This window comes from Armigeres subalbatus, chromosome 2 (genome assembly GCF_024139115.2).
Source record: "Armigeres subalbatus isolate Guangzhou_Male chromosome 2, GZ_Asu_2, whole genome shotgun sequence".
In the NCBI taxonomy this organism is placed as follows: Eukaryota; Metazoa; Arthropoda; class Insecta; order Diptera; family Culicidae; genus Armigeres; species Armigeres subalbatus.
This window is the reverse complement of record NC_085140.1, coordinates 63,428,235-63,435,683: the sequence shown is the minus strand read 5'-3', so window position 1 is coordinate 63,435,683 and position 7,449 is coordinate 63,428,235.

Here is a 7,449-nt window from a genome sequence, read left to right as displayed (position 1 = left end):
AGCTCCAAACGCGGGGAGCACAGGTTCTGATGATGCATTTTAACTTGTTCTACACAGGTGTGCAGTCTCCAACACAAAATGAGCGAAAACAAAGTGAAAATCGTCACATCTGTGTGGGGACTGCCTATCCGATTCTGTTTTCTCGCACTTGTATACAAGTTTGATAAATTTGTTATCATATCATGTTATGATTCGGAACAGTTCTTGCCTTTCTTTTATCGTTGTTTGTTACCCATTGAGAGCGATTTCTGCAAGCCCTGCAAAATATATAGTTTATTTAAGCATCGTACAATGTTATGTGAAATTGTTCTGTAACATACAGGGAATCAATATTCGAGCAACGCCTAACAATATACTCTTTGTCCTCAATAGAGTTTGTTACTGACAAACGCACCTAGCGACAAACCTTTATCAGAAACCGAACACAATATGACAAGAATCATTTACCTTGCATGCTCTGATATTTCCGAAAATACGATGCTAATTTTGTAATCATTGTGCGATTCTCGAATATTTCAACAAAAGCAGAAACTAGGATAGCACAAAACCGAAATTTGCAGAAATAAGGCAAAATAACAGGATGAAAAGTTAGCAACAAGATTGTCTTCCTTTTTGTTGCTGACAAAATTTTTCGGATCGTTGTCATTATTATCTCCGACAAAAACAAAGCTTTGTCGTTGGTTCTCTTCTGTTGCTTGTTTCGCATGCGCATTCCAAAAAAATGATTCCCTGGTAACATACCAACTGTCCTTTTTGCAATTCTGAGCTCAAGCGAGCAATCAGATCCAATTTTCAGATCGAATGTGTGACGTGACGGAGGCATATTTTCTAATATATTTTGGTTGAAATCCCCATACAAACTTCAAATCAAATGCTTATGCAACAATCGTTTAAGCTGAAATTTAGAGTGATTGCACTATGGTCCAGGATACTGATTTACGCGGAAAGATGTATTTTACGCCAAAACCATATTTTTTAGAAAAAAAAACTGTTGTTCTACAAAATTGTTCGAAATTGTAAGGCCATCATTATGGTGCAACCAAAAAATAGGATAGCTTATCATATAAAAACAAATTTGAAAATATTTTTTTTATTTCTCGGAACATTGACATGTTATGTTTTACAAAGTTGTAGCACAGCTTATTCCAATCAATTTTGCTAAAAAAACTTTTTCTGTAGCTCTTAAGTTGGCTGATTTAGAGCAATTTTACTTAATTGGATTAGGGTGTACCTCAAAAAAATAGTATTTTTGATCTCCTTTTTTCTCCTCCTCCTCTCCTCTTCTCCTCCTTTTCCTAGATTTCTCGAAAAAGTCGTCTTCAGGTGACTTTTAGAGCTCAAAAAAATGCAACTTTTAATGGGTAAATATGCTCAATATCTTTTTCCGATCAAAAGTTATAATCGTTTTTCTGTCAAGATTACATTTTTTTCATAATTTTGTTTATTTTATTTCGTCAACCAACGTAGACTAGTACATATACATATACATGTTTGTTTTTGTAATGCTATAGTATAATTAAATAATAGGTTTTTTTAGTAAAGTGATGTATAATTTTGATTTTGAATTTATATTGCTGAATTTGTAATGTTTGTTCTTTGGAAATACTGTCTAATGTTATGCCGAGACATTGTTAAGTCAATAGTTTCGCAGTGTTGATTGTAAACGGCCATCATTCGGTTGAGAGGCCCAAATTTGGCGTAATTTGTTCGGCAGTGGTTGGTTAAAAATAATGTTCTATGTCGAAGTAGCCGAGAAGGTATGTAAAAGTTAAATTTCGATAAAATTTCAGTTGAATCAACACGTTGAGAAACTATATCGTTAACAAATGAAACCGTTGCACATTCTCGACGCTCTTTCAAAGTTTGTATATTTATAAGCATGCAACGTGCTTCATAAGATGGAAGAGGAAATGACGTCCAACCTAATTTACGAAGAGCGTATAATAGAAATTGTTTTTGTACTGACTCTATTCTTTCTTCATGTGTGGTTGTATAAGGCGACCATACAATGCTACAATATTCCAGTATAGATCGTACATATGAAATATATAGTGTTTTGATTGTGTAGGGATCCTGAAAGTTGAAGCAAAACGCTTGATAAAGCCTAGCATATTATTAGCTTTGTGGATGATTGTGTTATAGTGATCAACAAGAGTTAGTTTCGAATCTAAAATCACTCCTAAATCCCTAACTCTTTCGTGTCTTTCTACAGTATTGTTCCCTAATACAATTTGTGTATTTGGTGTTATTCTTTTTCTGCTGAATGATATTATGTTGCATTTCTTAACATTCAGTTGCAATAGGCTTTTTCTGCACCATGTATAGAACATGTGTATTTCATTCTGGAATATGATTATGTCGTCTTCATTTTTTTATTTCCATAAATAGCTTTATGTCATCGGCATAAATTAAAATCTTTATATTTTTGAGAATGAAGGTAATGTCATTTACATATAATATAAATAAAAGAGGGCCAAGATGAGAGCCTTGTGGAACTCCTGAAGTGACTTGAATGGGATTGGATTTCTTTCCGTTAAATTTTATTATTTGTTGCCGGTCTGTGAGATAAGATTCAAGCCATCTAAGGAGTCCTGGCTCAATTCCAATTTTTTGCAATTTGAAGAGTAACATTGGAATGTCAATACGATCAAACGCCTTGCTAAAGTCAGTGTATAGAGCTTCCACGTAGTTACCATTATCCATTGCATTAAGAGAATAGTCAATGAATTCTATTAAATTTGTAGCGGTAGAGCGACCTTTGAAAAATCCATGCTGCTTATTCGTAATTCTGTTTTTAAGTTGTGAAAATTATTTTTCATTGATAATGGATTCAAAAAGTTTGGGAATGCAAGAGATAATGGCTATTCCACGGTAATTACGAATGTCAGATTTTTGCCTGATTTGAAGATAGGCACAAGATAGGAGCTTTTCCATACCCTGGGAAAATTTCCGGATTCAATGACAATCTGAAGAGCCAAAACAAAGGTGCAGTCAGCTCTTTAGCCAGACTCTTCATAAATATCGGTGGAATACCATCAGGACCAGGGCATTTGGATGCATCTAAGTTTTTTAAAGCGTTTAGAATATCGTTCACCATGATCTGATTAACACCGATATTCCTAGCGAATTTTGGGATAGGCGCAAAAAATCAAGGTCGCGGTCTTGTTCCGAAAAGGTGGTGTATATTTCTTGAAAGAAATCTCCAAAAAGATTACAGATATCTTCCGAGCAATTACCGACGCGTTCGTCTAAATACATGGTTGACGGAAAATTGTCTGATTTTAATTTAGATTTTACGTAATTGAAGAAGTTCTTTGGACATGACTTTATTTCGTTTTCTGTTTTCGTGTTGTGTTCTTCAAATGCTACATCAATTGCTAATTTTAATTGATCGCAGATGTTCAAATATTTTTCCAAATTTTCATTCGTCTTGTCTAGCTTGTAAGTTTTATGTAATTTTTGTTTGCGATTCTTTAAATTTTTATTTGCCTATTGTACCAAATTGGATATTTTGAATTTCCGCTCCGTCGTTTTCTTCTTTTTGGGACCTCGTCAATAATAATATCAAAAATAATGTTATAAAAGACATCAACGGAAGATTCAATATTACCTTCATTCTCTAAAATTTGCTTCCAGTTAAATCTACTTAGCTTATGTCTTATGTTGTCATAGTTTGCTTTGTTGTATTCAAGGACTTCTTCAAAGTCACAGTCGCTGGGTTTTTTATATTCATGAACGAACACAGAGTATTCGATTGCCGTGTGGAATGTTTCGTTTTTTCAATGATTTAGTCACACAGAAATCTTCTTGAATATTGGTTAGTAGGAGATCAAGGTAACAGTTCTGTTGATTTTTAATGTGATTGATTTGGTTAAGTCCTAGGCTAGCAGTTCTGTCAAATATAAACATAAGTGTTTCATTTTCCCCAGCGACTGGAAGTAGAATTTGTTCGTTCTCTGAATCCGGAATAAAGTCAACGGTGCGTTGGTTAAAGTCTCCGTAAATATGTACTTTGACTTCAGGTGGCAGTCCCGATAAAATTTCTTCTGCAGTTTTAAAAACTTTCATAAGATGTTGTTTGCGCATGTTCCGGTGGGAAATACACAGAGGAGAAAACATGGGTTTCTCCTGCAATGTTAGATTTCACCCAGAAATGCTCAAAGTTCTTATATGTATTTGGAGTTATTATTTGTGAATCAATATTGATAGAGATTGCGATTAGAACTCCACCGCCAGACTTTTTTTGGATTCTAAGAAATCGCGATCGTCCCTGAATACGTTAAAGCTGCTTCCAAAAAGTTCTTCACTATTCACGCTTTCATCCCAGCTGGTTTCAGTTGCCAAAATAACCGAGAAGGACGAGCTTAAGATGTTAATATGAATTTCCTTCATTTTAGCTGGGCTTTTCATGCGATTGAAATTTTGACAGTAAATCAAAACTTCAGTGGCATTCTGTTTTGATGAAGAACTTGTTGGAAGCACGTTGGTTGTTAAAATATTTACCCCGTTGGTCGATAAGATAGTGCTATTTTCTTCAGCCGAAGAAGGCGTCCTTACTTGCGAAAATTTCCGGGGGAAGGAGAGTGGTACCTCGTTGTGCTCTCCGTAGTTGCTGCAGGCGATGTGTCCGCTCGCTGGACAGGTATTGTCGGTATGACTGTAGATCAGCTGCAGCTTCTGCTGGCCCAATTCCGTATTCCTGATGTACTTGGATGAATATTTGATGTAGTTGTTCTGGTGCTGTCGGCAGTCCTTCAGATGCAAGGAGCATCCTGATGCTCGTTGGAGTCATTCCTCGACGCATACATTAGCAGACTGGTCCTTCATGTATGCCAAAACAATCGGACAACCTTCATAATCCTCGGGTCACGTAGTCTGGCTTTAAGGAAACGGCCGTCTCCTTCGGTGGATTGCTGAGTCAGACGGACGATGGGTGGTCTCATCGGATCTAACTCAAATTGGCTGTCAGGATTCGTCAGAATTCGTTGTGTTTCCTGTTGTTGTTGTTGTTGCTGATATATTTGGTGTTGTTGATGATTTTGTTCTTGTTGTTGTCGTAGATGCTGTTGTTGTTGTTGCTGGTGCTGTTGCTGAAGGCTTTGCAGATTTCCGATATTTGGTTCACTCTGTTGGTTGAGGATTGGTGGAGGTGTGGGTTTTGTTTTTTGGCCGGGTTTATCGTTTCACCTTTTTTGAAATTGATGAACGATTTTGCAGCAGGAGCAGAGAGAGCTGCAATTGGGTGGTCTGTAGATGCTGGGGGTCCGGAAAATTGATGCTTTGCCATTACGAGCAGCTGTTTGTCTGTAGATTTGTTGTTATTGTTGTTGTTTTTGCTGGTGTAGGAAGTTGTAACGTTGTTTTGCTTCTTATTGGTGGAGCTTTTGTTTATGATGTCTTTTACTGTTAGTCGCCTTTTCATTCAGTGGATTATTGGTGAGGGTGTTTCTGGAGATTTCATGCTGCCGGTATTCTTCCAGTTTTTTCCAGTCTGGGCCCCAGCTGCATTTGGTTCCTGGCAGAAAGCATTTCCAACCAGCTTTATTAAGGTGTCTAACACAACTTCCCTTTACTTGCGCCATTTTTGCGCGTCGCTCAGCGAAAAGCTCTGCAATGGCATCACGCGAAATTTTCTGCCGGGCAGGAGATGGGTTTGGTTGGTGCTGTTTTACTTTGATGTTGAGTGGAGATTGTGGATTGTGAGCCCCAGCAACTAAATTATTTTCAGTGGAGTTTTGTCTTGGGATTCCTCTGCTAGTTCATCCGCCAAAGTCTTGTTTGCGAGCGTTGAGATTTTGTCAGTACTGCAGTCAATATTGGAAATAGCAGCAGAAACTGACCTGACCTCCTCTAAAAGCTGCTCACTCAAAGAAATTAAGTGAGGGAAGTCTCCAGTTGTGCTTCGTTTTGCTACTGCTGATGTAATTTCAGTTATTGCCGCAGTCACAGCTGACTTGGTTAAAGTTACCAAGTCGCTCTTGACTGCATTCATGAGGTCCGGCAGCAAGTCTGTTGAGTGTTCTGCTTCCGTTGTTGTTGTTGTTGTTGCAGCTGCTGCCGAATTGGCGGTCTTTTCCACAGTCGTACAGGTGAATGCTGAAGGTGTGTCAAGTAGGGCTGATAATTTATTTTTTATTTCCGTAGCACTATTTTTGCTGCTGTTGGCGACGTTAGAAATGTTTTGCTTAATAGTACCAAACATTTTTTCTACGCGTTCAAGCGTTTCGTCATGAGTAGCAGCTAAGCTTTCGTAGTTAGAAAGCAATTTATGGTTTGCAGACAAAGTGCGCTCAATGTCTTCTTTGATATTAAAGAAGGATTCTGCTAAATGTTGCAGGTTTTGTTCAAAGGTGAACTTTTCCTGACAGTCTTGACATAGTGGGAGCATGAAAGTCCGCAATACTTCCTCGTGATTGCGCTGTACTCCTACGCATGCTGCGTGAAATGTACGTCTGCAACTGCCGTGACATCGCCAAAGAAAACGATTATCGTTTTGTGCACAGTTCACCATTCCACACTTCATTGTCACACGCGGGTACTTACTTACGAGAGAAAAAAAAACGAACGCGGAGGTCGCGCGCGGTCAGTTAATAATATTTATAAAAAAAGTCAAAATAATAAAATTATATACACGAGCGCTAAAAAAGCGCGTCCGAACTCAAAGGTGGTTCAGAATGCAATGTTGATATCTCCGGTTAGGGCAGACCAAAAAATATGTTTACACGGCATTTGAAAGAGAAATTCATATTCCTTACTGTGTCAAAAAATTGGGAATATGGAAATGCTAATATCATCTTCCAAACTTGGACGTACATGTTCATGATAGCATTAGAGGCGAAAGTATAGAATTGATAGTTCCGTTAGGATACGGCAGGCATGAAGAATGTTTTTATAGAAGTCGATTTGAAAGCGAGCGGAGGGCAATATTTGTGATGGCACATATCACACGACCTTCCTTCTGCCAAGCTCCCGTATGAAGGGGGAGGGAAGAATATCAGTGTGGAAGCTGATATATCTCCACTGGCAAAAGGAAGGTGGTTTGACTTGCTCATATGCCATCGCGTGCGGAAGGATTTGCTATCGACGAGTACTGTCTCCAAATTTCTAATATGACATAAGCATTTAGTCGAATAGGATTTTTATTGCACAGTTCTGTTTTCTCATTGCGTCCGTCTCGTCGCAACCAACTTGGCTGCCTCGGAGAGAACAAAGCAGAGAAAGGCACTGCTGCTGTACCGTCGACCAATAGACGAATCCAAGTAAAAATAAGAAGAAGACACACGACGGTGTTAATTTTGACAGATCCTACAGCACAGCATAGGAAGATCATTTTAAAATGCTTATTATAAATTCTAGATAAAATGTAATTAAAATCTGATTGATGTATGATACGGAAAAAGTTCCGAACTGTATGATAGATACATTTATGGAAAATATTCAAAAAATTGA